Source organism: Rhyacophila brunnea, unplaced genomic scaffold, assembly GCF_057557595.1.
Source record: "Rhyacophila brunnea isolate RB1 unplaced genomic scaffold, BYU_Rbru_1.0 scaffold_12, whole genome shotgun sequence".
In the NCBI taxonomy this organism is placed as follows: domain Eukaryota; kingdom Metazoa; phylum Arthropoda; class Insecta; order Trichoptera; family Rhyacophilidae; genus Rhyacophila; species Rhyacophila brunnea.
The window spans coordinates 4,673,893-4,689,853 of NW_028232774.1; the positions used below are offsets into that span (position 1 = coordinate 4,673,893).

Below are 15,961 nucleotides of genomic sequence, written 5' to 3' on the forward strand. Positions count from 1 at the left end.
ATGCCAAAGAAATTACATTATCGATATTCATCGCACGCCTGTGTGTTTTCGTTTAAACTTTAAATCTATCCCAAATCCTTGGGATGCAAAATTTAATGATAACGATAAACCAAATTGCACAATAATTTACATGTCATCAATACCGTATTTCGGTATTATGTTCCGACATGCTAATAAAAAAATATATAGGTATAATATAACAACAAAACCACTTAAATAACACAATGAAAACTTTACAAGATAAAACTGTCAGTTCCGCGCACCAAATGAATTTTTGAAACGTCAAACTATCGCAGGCACAAATATACAGCGGCCTTCAAAATTTTACCGTTTACGTCTTACGAGAAGTGTAAAGTGTTTTGAATTTGGTCTTCTGGTTTATTTTTATCCACAGTGTTTCATCAGGAACCGTCCGATAGTAAAATAGAACACAACTCACAAAAGAATTTTCTTATAATATTTAATGTGAAGTGTTCACAACAAAGAAAACAAAAAAACATCTGAGTCAAAACACTACAATATTCTACGATGAAGTCAAATTCATTCTTGAATTAATAATTACATTGATTTTATTGAAACGTGCACTTTCCCGTATAAATTAAACATGGCTAATATGTTTGTTTTATTTTTTAATCGACAAAATAAAATGTGCGACCATTATTAAAATTTAGATTCGTGAGATAAAAATAATATTATTATCTATGATCGTAGTATGCGTAGAAACTTCGCCCGCCTTCGGGCAATAATGGACCTATTCAACTAGTGAGCATGCGTACATGCGTGTTGCGTACGCTACTACTTGTTTATTAGCCAATAGGAGATGAGCCATAGCATAACTATACATGTGTGCGTGTGTGTGATGTAGGGTTGCCTAGAAAATTTTCCAATTAAAATACAAAACTCATTTAATACATATCGGCTGGGAAAATTATAGTTCGAATTACTTGGGTCTTAACACCAAAACGTACTATCTCACAGTCTACTAATAATATTACATACAAGTGGAAAAAGCAAGATTTATGTAAATAGTAATTAAAATAAAATTAACAATAATCTAAAAAAGACAAATGTACGCAGTCACCACTGTGAAATGAGTAGTTGTGTCACTCATGTGGCTTACGGCCGGAAATGTTCTTCCTACTGCGACAAGTCGGTATTTCAACACGCACGAAAAGGAGCCAACATTTGCCTTGCACGGGCAATTGTGGAGAGGGAGCTAAATACGGTAAACAAAGATGTAGGAAACAAGCAGATAAAGTGTTAATGTACGAAAATGCTACGAAATAGTTTGCCAACCTAATCCGAGAGTTGTAGACGGGATACATAATATGTATATATCGTCGATATACGATATTATTGTCGTGCCATTTTTTTCATAATTGTCGATTCGTCACACTACTATGCCAATTAATGGAATTGGCATACTAAAACTAGCCTCGTTGTCAATCAATCTACGCTACTTGCTTGGAAACAACATAAAAACGTAAGAAAAACTTAAGAACGTAAAAAAACACAGTCACTGGTAATTACGTAAGTATGTTTAATGTATCGTAGCAATTCAAAAAAGTTAGATAGTAGACATAATAATTCACGTAAGAGGTAATAAGATTTTTGCACAATGGACTTTTACTATATTACATGAATATACATATCGTAATTTTACGGTCATACATTTACTGTGACGCTTATTATACATTTTGATGATTCCGTTGCTATCAGACGATACGTCATATTGTATACACTAGTATACAGACTGTTAACATCAACATTGCTAGGGAATTGTATGAATGTATCAAAAATATAATATAACCGTGTTAGGTAGAGAAAGGACAAAATTCCGCTACCATTGTAGCCACGACGAAATCACTTTGGAACGGCCGAAGTGTCATTTGAAAGTAACGATACCAACACAATTGAGATATATTATTAAGAATGACAAGCTACTACTGAAGGAAATATTGCTGTTTTACGCTTTACGTTCAACTGTTTCTGTCTTGTGTTGTTTACAATTTCAAAATAATTTACATAGCAAACGATCAAAAATTGGCAGCCCTGCAGAATTGTTTGAATGTGTGCTCACATGATACATGTGCGCCGATGTGGTGTTGCCACATGGTGAACTTAAAATAAAATCTTTTGGGCGCGGAGTTCAAACAGATAATTTTATTATTTAGGTCATTTGTTATGCTGGGAGATTAGCGGACCAAACCACAGAAGTAAATAAAAATCCCGATATAATATCAGTATTTATAAATGGGGCAACCAAACCAATGCGAAATGTCCAAATAAGTAATAATAAAAGCTTCGATAAGGAAATAAAATATTGCTTCACAATTTAAGTTTGATCGATGAAGATGGAAAAATTCATGATACAACCATAAACAAGGCGCGCGCGCACACAGAACAATGGTTTGGGGCTGTTGATTATGAAAAAAAACCATATTATTTATTGATTTTTGAGGCGGCGGAGGGGTCGGGGTTAATAAAATCTAGCGGGTGCTGACTGATTTCCACGTTCACTCGTACTATACTACTTATAGTTTCTCGTCGCTTCAAACCGCGGAATACCGGACTTTTCCAGATAATTCTCCCATACCTAGACACTCTACATTTCGAGTCTAGCGATGAACATCTGGCATATAGCAAAATAAGGTATAATTTAATCCGCCGACATAACCGCAAGCTGTTGCGTTTTTCCCTATATACCCAACGCAAGCGCCCCCGCTGGCTGATTCATACACTTCCTACAGCAGAATGGTCGAGAGGCGTGCGGCGGTCAAACGAAACGTCAGGTCGATTGTTTCAGCGGGGCAGCTTGATTATGAAGAATACTTATTATATGAAAATTCAACTAAAATAGGTTACGAAGGCTAAAGATTAGTTACAATTTACAATTCATATTCATCAGTAGCAAACTTCACACAGATCACACTTGTGTTCGAAGATTATTTTTTCCCATGGTCGAAATTTTTTTACGGAATGGACTGTCATTATAACATATTATCAGCAATCATATTGTAGTATCGCAAATAATTGTAGGAAAGTACCTAGATACTTAACTAAAGCAAAAGTCAAAATAGGTATGTTGCCATTTTTTATTATTTACGCTGCTGCTGCCAACACAGTAATAATACTAAAATGTTCTATAGTTACCAACTCAACCATACTAAAATCGATATTATACAGACCTACAAACTTATCTAAAGAATTGATGGGGGAGCCACAGTCAAAAACTACCCAATCAAGACTCGCAACTGGACAGAATCTGACAATCGAACGACGTTTCCAATATGGCGTCCAAATGGTAGTTCGTAGTTCCATTTTTGACCGTTCTTTAGATAAGTTTGTAGGCCTGTACCTACGTAGTTAATAATATTATGTACCTATTACCAACTTAATACAAAGGGTTCCTGTAATTGCCCCAGTTATAGTCCAGTCCAAAGTCGTTCGTATGAATAGGTTTTGTTTTATGATTTATGGAATTAATGCTAATTTATTTTATTACAAGTGCGACGTATATAAACTATTAAAATTTAACTATTTATTTTAATTAGTATTTCATTAAGTACTTTCACCAGACACGCAGGTAGATACTCAAGTAGACAGTATAGATAGGAGAAAGTATTTTTAATGACTAATAAATGAAATCTTTTTTTAACGAATATCTGTGTCGCTAAGTATGTCTATCCGCCATAAGAATAAAAATGAAACATACAAGGAATACAATATTGTTATAGCACGATTAACCATATTGCTATAATTAACCAAAATTGGTAATTAAAGAGTTTGTCCTATTAAAAACTTTATTGGATTCAATTAATTGATAATTGTGAATCGGAAATTTACATAACTTAGCGCTTTGAGGTCTGGTACAAAAGGTTGAACAGTGAACAGGGATATATTGTTACTTGGAATCGAATTGAGAATAGTATTCAAAACAAGCATTCCCGGAAACTTGCAATTCCAAATAATAATCTTAATTCAATACGCTGCTGCACGATCATAATAGATTCGGAGCAATGATGTTAAACATCATTGATTTAGAAGCAACTGTAGCTGTTTTCTTCCGACAGGCGATAACACAATGTAAACTGCTCTTCCCTCATCCAGTGCTCGAATGAACCGGAGCGCACCGGAGAGCCGAATCGGTGTCCAAAATATTATTATCGCTGCGACTCGTGGAAAAAATAATTTGACCATCTGAATTAGATAAGCTATATAACAAAAAAGCTAAGACACAAGTTTTTTTATAAAATATATATAAAATTAGATAAGTAACTATGTTAATATTTTCGGCAAATTAATGAGGGCTCCGGTTCGTAAAATTTTCCATTTCGAACGTTGCCCTCGCCCCTCATCGCCACGGCTTTTACGCGACTGAAGAAAATATTATGTAGACACAACCCAAAGATGCATCACAGAGGGAACACAGAATTAATGGGAACTGAAATATCTAACGGGTGTGGAGTAACAGACAATCAATCTAGAGTATGGAAGAATATGGGATAAACTTAAACACGTGTCAAACATTCGCTTGTTAGTCGTTCTGATAACTGGTTTTGGTTTATGCACTGACGCTCATTCAATATTGGTGTATTTGAGGTTTGCAACGCTCACTATTATAGCACGTCTATAATGTGTAATTCATTTTCGTAGAACACTCACACATTCAAAACCCTGCTTCAAAATGTAATGTTATTACATGTATTAATCTATATAAATTATATGTATTAATCTGTTACGTGGCCTCACATGCTACGTGCTAGTGCCACGTCTAAAGCCCGATTAATACCGGGTGCGGGTGGTTTGTTGGTGGGAGCATTAGGTAACGTATATGGCACAGAAAGGAGAAAATAGAATAATGCCCATTGCCCTGTCTTGTGATGCTTACCGAACAAAGCGCAACTAAGTAATGACAATTTATCTAGCAAGGTGTAAATCAATAATATTTATATTCAATGAGGAACCGTGGATGTTTAAACCCTCAACTATACAAGGCATTCATGGTTCGAAGATAAAAGAGTGATTTAAATTCATTGTGACTCGATTTACTCTGTTGTGCAATTAAGTACTAACTTCCTTTTAGAAATATCTGATTAGTAAATAATTAAAGTGTACACCTGAAGACAAAGTGACCTACGTGATTATCCCAAGGTTTTAGCTGTTTAGCGTAAACAAGAAGCGAATGAGCAGATATATTTTGCGGTCCATTGGTTGCAATAACGTAAATAACAATGTGTCATTGTTAATTTCTTGGACGAGAACGTATCCGATAAAAAATAAAAAAATAAATCTACGTCAAGCACCCTAGTCCAGAGATTCCCAACCGGCGTGCCACGGTACACGAGGGTGCCGCGAGCGATTGAAACTGTATCGCAAAATATTGTTCATACTTTCAATGAAAGAAAAGAAAGAGCTCCTAGACTTATCGAATATGTTCATCTGTCCGAATTATGATCATGCACTGTAAAAAGAAGCGTTAATGTATATTGGAGAAAAGGCAGTAAATTAATACTCTTCCATCATTTGCCACAATATAATATTATGCATCTCTGAGAATAGATGCATAATATTCCACTTATGCCGTTAATGGCCACTATAAAGAATTCAAATTCGTATTTTAATTTCTGGACAAGGAAGTAGCTACACCAAGCATGGTGGCCGAACAGTCGACGCGTCGACTTATAATATCGTGGGTCTCATGTTCGAATTCGGAGTCTGGCAAATACACATTGTGTTTCAATGTGTGTTTGGAGTCAAGAGTATGGACCCAATAGGTTGAGCAAGTGGCTAATGTGCATTTCTCGTAAAAACAAAAGTCAATTGATACAAACCACCACTCTTTGGATACCCATAATATGATCTTCTTCGGATCGGACATGGTCAAAAAAATCCAAGCATCGAACATGACATTTTAAAAAGTTGCATTTTCCGAATGCTTATGGCTTAACCCTGTCTATTAACTTTGTCGTCCCATAAAAACCAACTCAATTTAAATTACGTTTTTTGATTTCTTCAATAATAACAATAAGCATTACACCCCGAAAGTAAGTACTATCGCAGCTATAACAAGAAAATGTATGGGTAAACACATATTGTATTATCCTGCAGTTGCAAGCTTGATTTTCACTACCTATCAAATAGTACGAAATAGTACTATAAAATAACAACATCGCGTCTCGCCACTCTGAATGAGATTGGAGAGACAGTCAGCACTTTTACGTGTAAACAGTTATTGTCACAATAGTTTAAAGTAAGCACTATTGCTGCCAGTAAATCCATGCACGTGTACATGCGCTATTAGTATCTATCGAGATCCATCATAACTACAATAATAATTGTCTTTGTACGAAAAACCTATGAGTATTACCTACAGTCTACAGTGAATTTCATATATGAATATTTTGGCACATATTATATTTTAATCCTTTCAAAACGTAATAGGTAGGTAGATATGTTACGCCGAATGTGCGAAATTGAATATTACATGAAATGGGCAAAATTTTGCCTAAATCATGAAAAATGCAAGCCCGTTGCCTTATTCATGAATTAGACAAAATATCTGGAGAGTGCGTGAAATCGGCAGTAATTTTTCTGCCTACTTCATGTCTTGGACAAATTAGATAGTAGCGCTACGGTGGTATTTTTTGCAACTAAACTAAATGTATCAAATGCTCATGGATTGGTCAAAATTTATATTATCTATGGTCAAAATAGATGATCGCGCTCCGTGGTGTTTTTTGCAACTAAACAAATGTGTCAAATGTCATTGATTTGAATGACGTTCATATCCATTTACTATGCGCAAAAAAATTCTAGAACTATAATATGATAACGGAAGAATTTCATTGAAAAGTATTTTCGCGATTTGATTCGTGCTTGGGTATCAATTGTGCAATGGTCGATTGAATGTTTGTGATAGTTTGTTGACACTTGATAGCTAACCTCAAAATGGACATTCAGTTGAATAATTTAATTCAGAATTACAAAACAAAACCTAACCTAACCTAACCTAACCTAACCTAATAATAATAATATTATATTATGTCCAATTATAACTAATAAAACCATCCGTATTAAATTTACTTTTCTTCTGTCATGTTGACAGTTCAAGAATTCCATACCGTGGCGAATCCATGTACTCAGCAGAAAAATTACCTAATTCATGAATAAGGCAACAGGCTTGACTATTACATGAATTAGCCAAAATTTTGCCCATTTCATGTAATAGTCAATTTCGCACATTCGGTGTAACAGATACATAAATATTTTTCAGTCACAGACCGCAGTGTACAATACAAATTTGATAACAGGAATAGTGTGTCGTGCTCATGGCCCCCACAAGGGGGGAGCTGACAGGGCTCTAGCCTAGGGGCCCGGGCTCAGGATGGGCCCGGCGTGTTGAGTCGACCGATAAGTGAGATAAACACAGACCACAAATTTGCTCTAACAGTAAAAAAGTCGCCTGCGGCGCTATTTTAGTTAAATAATTATTATTACTATTATTATATTTCATTGTATGATGAATTCAAATGGATCTACATATTAAAAATACAAAAAATCGCTAAAAATACACCTTAATTTTACCGCGTACACCATGGAAAACGCTACTGTAATGCGTCACATTGCCTTTACCTTTAGCGATAGGTAGGGGGGCCCGCCAAACATCCTAGCCTGGGGGCCCGGTTCAGGATATGGGGGCCATGACCGTGCTCTCAAAAAGTTGGGAAGCGCTGCATTCATTTGTTCGCTACACGTGATAGATATCTACATTCTACAATCATTACAATATCTATAATTACTACATACATGCAGATAATAATATGTAGATGCTATTAATGAAAACATTAGGCATATGTAATAGGTATGTAAATTCTACAATTATTCATCTAATACCTATACTATGTAAATATTTATGTAGATAATAATAGTATTAAGTAGATATTATGTAGACGCTATTCATGAAAACGTTGGATCCTCGATACCAGACCGGGCAGTCGGAGGTCGGTAGGCAAGCCTAGCCAGAGCCTCCAGTGTTTGGACGGTATCAACGGAGATGCTATATCAGGCGGCGTAGACACCTTGCCAAAAACGTCCTTGAGAAAACAAACCCAACAAAGAAGTACTATTCTAAGCTGCCTCATTGTTACTTTTGTTTCGCCAAGGACAAGCACTTAGAACCTTGTAGTTCACTGAAGGACTGTTCCTTGTAGGACACTGGCCCAGGATAGGGGCCAGGGGGAGATGATGAAAGTTCTTGGAGGATGCTACGACCCGCCCTGAATTGTTGGGTCACTTATGATGATAATGAAAACATCAAGCGCATACTTGGAGTAGGCTAATTAATAAACAATTTATTTTATTCAACGAATAATTCACAAGATTTGAGAATGCTATATATTGAACATACGTAATTTGAAAACATATCATATAGATATCTACCTAGGTATTAATTATAAAACTAGAAAAAAAAAACCTTTTTTGAAAAAAAGTACGTCACCCGTTGGGGCTTGACCACGGCGCGTAACCACTGGATTCGCACCAATGTGCTTTTCCAATTAAGCTAAGGACATCCTACTTAATTGCGACGAATTTAACTAATAGTTCTTAGATGAAATACTTATCAAATGTTGGATATCTGTTGTTTTTATACTAAATCAAGATAGATATCAATTAAGTGCCTTAAGTACTAAGTAACGTCTCGATCGCTGCAAATGTTTAGTTATGTATGTTGTTTCAAATCATGTTTGTTCTATCTATAATATGGAATGTTACATTCTCTATTGTTGTGAATTATTCGTTGAATAAAAGAAATAGTTTATTAAATTATTAGCAAAGTGTAAGTACTTACGTTATGAGATGTTTCCAAAGTATGTACATATGAGTCGTATAGTATCAAAAGTAGAACTGTCGCAAATATATCGAAATTTAACTAAGTATGCCAAATTATTCTTCTGACCATAATACGACTAGCAATATAATATTCGAATCAAAATCATATCTGTGTGGTATAAAATTGTGATGGAAAATAGGGCTTGGTATCAGAATTATAACTTTTCAATACTTTGGAAACAAAAGTAGAACTGTTGAATATGAATTGAATTTCTAATTTCTAAATGTAGAAACATATTTCATGCTATTATAACACTAAAAACCCAACAAAACGTTTTTCGTCATTTTTTCGAAATGATGAATAACGCACAGGGGCCCGATTTCCTAACTATCGTCTCGTGTGGCACCAGACGACATGACGTAATAATTGTGACGTCAGCCAATACATGCCGCCCACTCGAGCGTGTATTGGCTGACGTCACAATTACGTCATGTCGTCTGGTGCCACACGAGACGATAGTTAGGAAATCGGGCTGCAGATCTACTTTTGATACCATACGACTCATATTATGTTCAGTGTGATAATTACTGTTATTTCTGGACAACAAACGAAAGTGTGTGTAATAATCAAGGAATCTTCATGTATCATATCACTTTAGAAATAATAAGGAGATAATAAACCCTCTTATCACATCAGAGATGAAGATGTGACGTTGGACTTCGACTGCGTCCTGGGAAGTTGCTAAATATAACATCCACATGATACGGCGGAACTATGGGATATTGGCATGGCCAGTAAACTCGCATGAGGCCATGCGCTCACGTGCATACTCAAAAAAGACGAGACTGAAACTACAGTATCTAGCTAATGTATTTCAATGGCGGCTCGCTGACGGCAAGACTGTAATCTCTCAGTTTCAAAACGTTCGCGATCGAAACCGAAGAGACGCGACATGCTAGTCTCCCAGTCTCTCAGTTTCCAGTCACCCATAAAACAATGGTATAAGTAGATTCGATGAAAAATCATATTTTCTTACCAAAATTGTTAGCACTGAACTGAACTCAACAAGAAATAACAAGCCAAAACGTCAAAAGTTAAAGATAGGCGAACCGATTTTTCATTTAAAATATGCGGCAGATGTTGAGAAATACACATGCCTGTATAATTACAGGCTGCCAGAATATTCCCGTAAAGATATAACGGAAAAAGCTTAGAATGAAGTAGGAAAGACAACGGGTTTGACAGTTTGAGGTTATGAGATTATTAGGTTTGAGTATCGCAGTGTGCGAAGCATCAGTCACTGGCCAGTTTATGAGTTCCACCGCCAACCAGTTCGTCAGATTTTAGTTTCTGCATAAGCGGATGGCCTAAGCATGTGTGGCGGATAAAGGAAGTATTTTTAATCGTCATCTTCAAACATGAGCTTTTATTCCATATTACACAAATATACATAAGTAGGCATGTCAAATTATTGTTTGGTTCGACTGTCGTCATCCTTAGACATAATAATGTGCAGTGGTAGTCTGCCAAGAATCGCAGTTGGAACAGAAAATCGAGCTCATTAGTGAACCAGCACGTTGCGGTGCCAAAATAATAGGTAGATAGGTAAATGACCAGTCTATTTATATAAAAAATATGGCACCTGACTACAGAGATCAGCTAACTTTTTAGTCTATTAATTATTATTGCATTTTAGTCTATTTTTTAGTCTACTTTTTATAGTCTATTACATATTATTGCATTTTAGGTTATGTGGATGGTGCACCCGTACTAACCCTGAACTCTTAAGGCAATTTGAGCCCAAGCATTTTTTTAAGGGCAACGAGATTCAAATGGGCAGGTAACGTTATTAATAATTATTATAGTGGAACAACTTAACCTTAAAATTTCGGAGATTGCGATGTCTTCTATTGCGTACGAATTAGGAAGGTAAGTACATGGGGTAATTTTAATTATTATCGTTACCGTTATTATTTCCGACTGCTCTTACATGGAGCCTGTTCCATCGCGTTCTCTCGCTAAACGTCGCTCAGTTTATGTTATATTTTTCTGGCAAAACCAGGGAATAATGGGAACTGAAATACCTAACTTGTAAGGAGTAGCAGGTAACCGATCTCGATAATAACCCGGGATAAACTTAAACACGTGTCAAGAATACGTCATACGTCGAATACTGACAACTGCTCTCGGTTTATGCATCGACGCTCATTTAATATTGGTGTATTACACACACTATTGCACGTGCATAATGCGTGTTTCATTTTCGTAGGACACGCACACATTCAAACCCCTGCATCAAAATGTAGTGTATTGAATATATCCTATCGGAATTCTATTTATTATCTGTTGTGTGGGCAAAACTATCTAACTGCACGCTTATGTAGTATATTTATAGATGCAATTATGTGATTTAAAGCTCTTCATAAAGCTTATGGAGGGACCCCATTAGGCAATGATCCAGATGTAGAGATGTCGCCGTTAGGTACATTAGCCTAACTAATGGTACGTTTACATTTGACACTAATATCGTCATATTTATGTATGACACCATATTCACTTAAGTGTAAACAGTAAGTATATTTGTATCTGCCACTTATTTTGCGTGTGTCGACTCTCACCTACCACTTATTCAATCTACTTATATACGCAAATGTAAACACCGCGTATTCGACAAGTTCGAACTTGGAGCGATATATCACCGAAGTTGGACCACCGTCTACTTTTATGTCAAGTACCTGACACAATATTCGTAGTTTGACAGGTACCTAGTGAATTGCATATGTATATTTCTAAAACAACGGACAATCAATAATCATAGGTACACCATGAATGTATGCCCAACGTTTACGTTAATAAATGTACTGTAGCGATCTGTCAAAAATCATAGACAATGAGAAATAAATCGGATGTGCCGTGTTCTATGGATTTTGTTCGAAAATAAAATATCGCTTGTTCTCGGCACATACGATTAATTCTGATGCACTCTGTGAAGAAAAAATGCGCTTCAAATGGTATTACCTAATTCATTTTGGCCCACACCTGCACTCGTATTAGGTACGATAATATTATATTGAATATGCAATGACGATCAAGTGCTAGATATCGCAATGTTACTGTTAATCGTTCTTCTACGCATTTCTGAATTGTGTGTCTTGTTTTTTGGCAAAAGGTCCAATCTTGCAAACTAAAGTTCACAAATTGAGTTGGATCTTCGATTTTAAACTCTGACATTAAACGGAAGGCACCTAGTTCTTCTCGTCGCTGAATCCATTCCCGCACCCATCTTGACCATTTTTTCCTCCTTTTTGTTGCCAAAAGACTTAAAATAATAACACTCGCTGCTTTCTTTTTTAACATTCCCATATTGACAACTGACATAACGTTTTTGAGAAGTATACAAAATAAGTGTCCGAATAAATTACAATATCATATGTAAACACCGCATATATTTATTCCAATGTTGCCATTGAATAAAGTGTCGAGACTTTATTTCAACAAGAAGTATACCAGAATTTTATGTCAGATCCATGCAGGTGTAAACAGTAAATGAAATTTTATGTCCGACACATAAAATAAGTATAACGGTATGTGTCAGATGTAAACGTACCATAACATATTAAGAGCAGGTTAATATTCTCAACAATCCCATTAAAATGTGATGGGCTAGAGGAGAAACACTTGTGCCATTTGTCGAAATCACAGAACAGATAATAAATTTAATAGAATAGCGATAGGCTATATGTGTGTAATACATCAACATTAAATGAGCGTAAATGCATAAACCGAGAGCAGTTTTCAGTATTCGACGTACAACGTATTCTTGACACGTGTGTAAGTTTAACCCGGATTCTTCCTAACTCGAGTCAGTTTTTTTTCATTTACGTCATTTCCCGATATCTCGAGAATTCTTGTCTGGAAATCCCGAATCTCGAGATTGACATATTCTCGGAAAATACCCAACTCACATACGTCACAACATTTGTAAAAATATGCAAAAGGTGCCCTAGCACTGTCTTCGAACCACAGCGTGCGCCATTTTTATGATGAGCGAAGAATTGCATAAAAAACTAAAAAAAACTTTGGCACGCAGAACAATAATTTAAATGTCAGAACAACAGTACGAATAGAATAATATGTACGGCGGCTATGCGAGAATATTTTCAGTTTGTAGGAACTCAGTGACGTTCAGTGAGTATCCCACCCCCACGGCAGAACACACTGCTTAAGTGCTTAATTTTATTAAGGAAGGTGTAACCATCTTTTTATCACCGCATTATAGTACCTACGCGGTCCAGGAAATTATAGTATTTTGGCAATAATTATAGTACGCGTTGTCATATGTTGAAAATGTATAGGTTTTTTGCTTCTCACCAAAACAATAACGAAATTCCGAGACCGAAATTCCACCTGAAATTTATCCCACCCCCCCCCCCCTCCAATAAAATGTCCGCCATTTTTCCTAAATTTGCCACCATAAACTTGTAATTATTTATACCTATACAATATTACGTATGCTTTCAGGGATTCTGAAGTAAAAAATGGCTTGTTATTGGACGTCTTATACGTGGTGTAAATGAGAACTGTGCCATTCTTGGTAGTATTGACTTGTGTGTCCCTGATAACTATCTTAGAAATCGGGAGCATCAGTTGTTTGTTCTCCCGAGGAGCAGAACTAACCTGTCATTGGTGATGCCAATTGCGAGGGCAATAACTCTGCTCAACCAAATCACTTCGGATGTTGATATATTCCATCTACGTGAGGATGAGTATAGGTGGACGTTGTTTTATAAATTCTTAAAATAGGGTCCACCTACCTCATTCGGTGTGCTCCCATTCTATTTTTTATATATTTTTTTTATAATTTTGTACCTTTTACTTTACTTCTCATATTCTTCTTTACATTGTTTCTTTGTTTTCAAATGTCATGTTGTGAACGTCTTAAATTTGTAATTTGTTCCTAATGTTCAAGGTACGTAAAAAAAATTTAAAAAAAAAGAATTTTGAATTTGAAGATATCCACCATGGCGACAAAAATGGCAGTGGTATAATAATTATATTGTGATTGTTTTAATATAAGTTAGGTGCTTGTTAGGTGTCTGTTTTTTGTAGAGGGCCGACATAAATTTAGTGTACAGTAAACTTTGCCAGAGATACCTACGTATTAATTTTCATTGAACTAAGGAGAATACAAATTGCAGATTTGTTGGTTAGTTATTAAATTTCAATTTTTGAAAACAAGGAAAAAATATTCAAAGAATAAAAGAGGCTAGAAACACGGCGAAAGATATAATCTTAAAAACCCAATTATATTGTTTCAATAGGCTAGAACCTTTTTTTCGGCACGTCAAACAGTCGAAAAATAATATTTGAGAAAATTTGGCACGCTCACATAAAAAGGTTCGCCAACCCTGACCTAACAAGTAGTTTATTAAAATAATGTGGTCAATCACATACTTTGATATCGATTAATAATGAATATAGGTACCTATCGAAAAATACGGCGAATGGTGAATATACACATTGTATAATAAATTCAAAACCTGTTAATCAAATTTTGTTAGAATCCATAATGAGTAGGTATTGACCCCAATTTCCTGCTTTGGAAAAAATAATATTACGACCGCCACTGATCATCGTTAAATTTTAATGACATGTAGGTATCTTTACTTTTGTTACTATGAGTGAGCTTGAAACTAAATTCTTCACAATTATATTTTTATTTACAATTATTTCTATGAGCACAGAGCAGTTGCAAAATAACCTGGTCTAGCAAGATAGATTGCCAAGCAAGTAGGTACCTACAATGTACGTACACTCATCAAAACTGCCACGAATTATTATTCCTAAATGAAACAAAAAAACCTATTTCGTTCGGTTCAGGTCGTTCGGTGCACGCGCACTCAAAATGTACCCAACGAGTGCAAGCGTACCAAGAATAAACGCGTATATTTTTATCTATGAACCAATAATGAATCACTCGGGTGACAGGCACGTAAAACAATTAAATTGAGGAAAAACATAGAAAATATTTTACGAAACACATTATTACACAGCAAGGTATCACAAATGTCACTAAAACAATTCATTTTCATCTAAATTTGTGAACGAAAGTAAAATAATAAAGATCTTCTTACTTGGAACACTTCAAAGCGTTTCATTTTGACAGGTGTGATAACACTGCTCTAATTTCACAATAATCACGAAATAATCTTCTAAAACTCGATAAAATAACTTTACGTAAAGATATTTTGGTATTACAAATATTTCTAAACAATAATACAGTTTTTCTCAATAATATTATGCATTGTACCCACAAAATACACATTACAGCGAAATATATCGATTTCCAAGTAGTAAAACTGAGAATATCTGTTGAAAATTAAATCAAGACTACGAATAATATAGTATATTAGCTTATCAAAACGTTCAAAATACAATAATAATTATATTGCCTTGTTGAGAATTGAGAAGACTTACCAAAAAATATAATCGATCATGCAAAGGCACAATAATAACACTGTTATCCAACGTATTTCTTCACTATTTTAGCACACAAGCCTTTCATGTAATGCACAAAACTCGAAGGGAAACATAAATAAAATGGATTATCACTGCGTTTTCACCACAAACGATAAATTTTCCGAAATCATACACAAACACAAGCACCTCAAACCAAGACCTTCATTTCGAACATATCTTTCGAACTAACATGGCTGAAGGTAAAACAGTTTCCATTTACCTCCGCACACGTCATAAAAGACCTAGAAACTTATCTGGAGAATGGCCAAAAATGTTACTATTAACTACCATAGGACGCCATATTGAAAAACGTAGTTCGAATGTAAATATAACCAGTTACGAGTTGTGATTGGGTAGTTTTCGACAGTGGCTCTCCTAATTCATTCTCCAGATAAATATTTAGCTCCATAACAATTTTCGCATTATTACAGTTGGCGGGAAAGTAAAACAGTACAATCATTGGTTTTCTATGAATTATTTGATTCCACTGTTCTATTTCTTTTTTTTTTAATTACAATGATTTGTGTGGCCTCTGTGATAATTAATTATCGACTGGACAATATTTGTTAGTTATAACGGGGAAGTGTTATTTTATCTTGTTGAATAGGT

General features: G+C 35.3%; 1 protein-coding gene across 1 annotated transcript in view; it reads right to left on the reverse strand.

Annotated features, from left to right (window-relative positions):
• Positions 1-15,539, reverse strand: part of LOC147077670 (uncharacterized) — a 130,979-nt gene extending 115,440 nt beyond the window's left edge. The window contains exon 1 of the mRNA XM_085960667.1: positions 15,311-15,539. The gene's annotated coding sequence lies outside the window, so the exon portion shown is untranslated. The remainder of the gene's footprint in view (positions 1-15,310) is intronic.
• Positions 15,540-15,961: the final 422 nt, after the last annotated feature.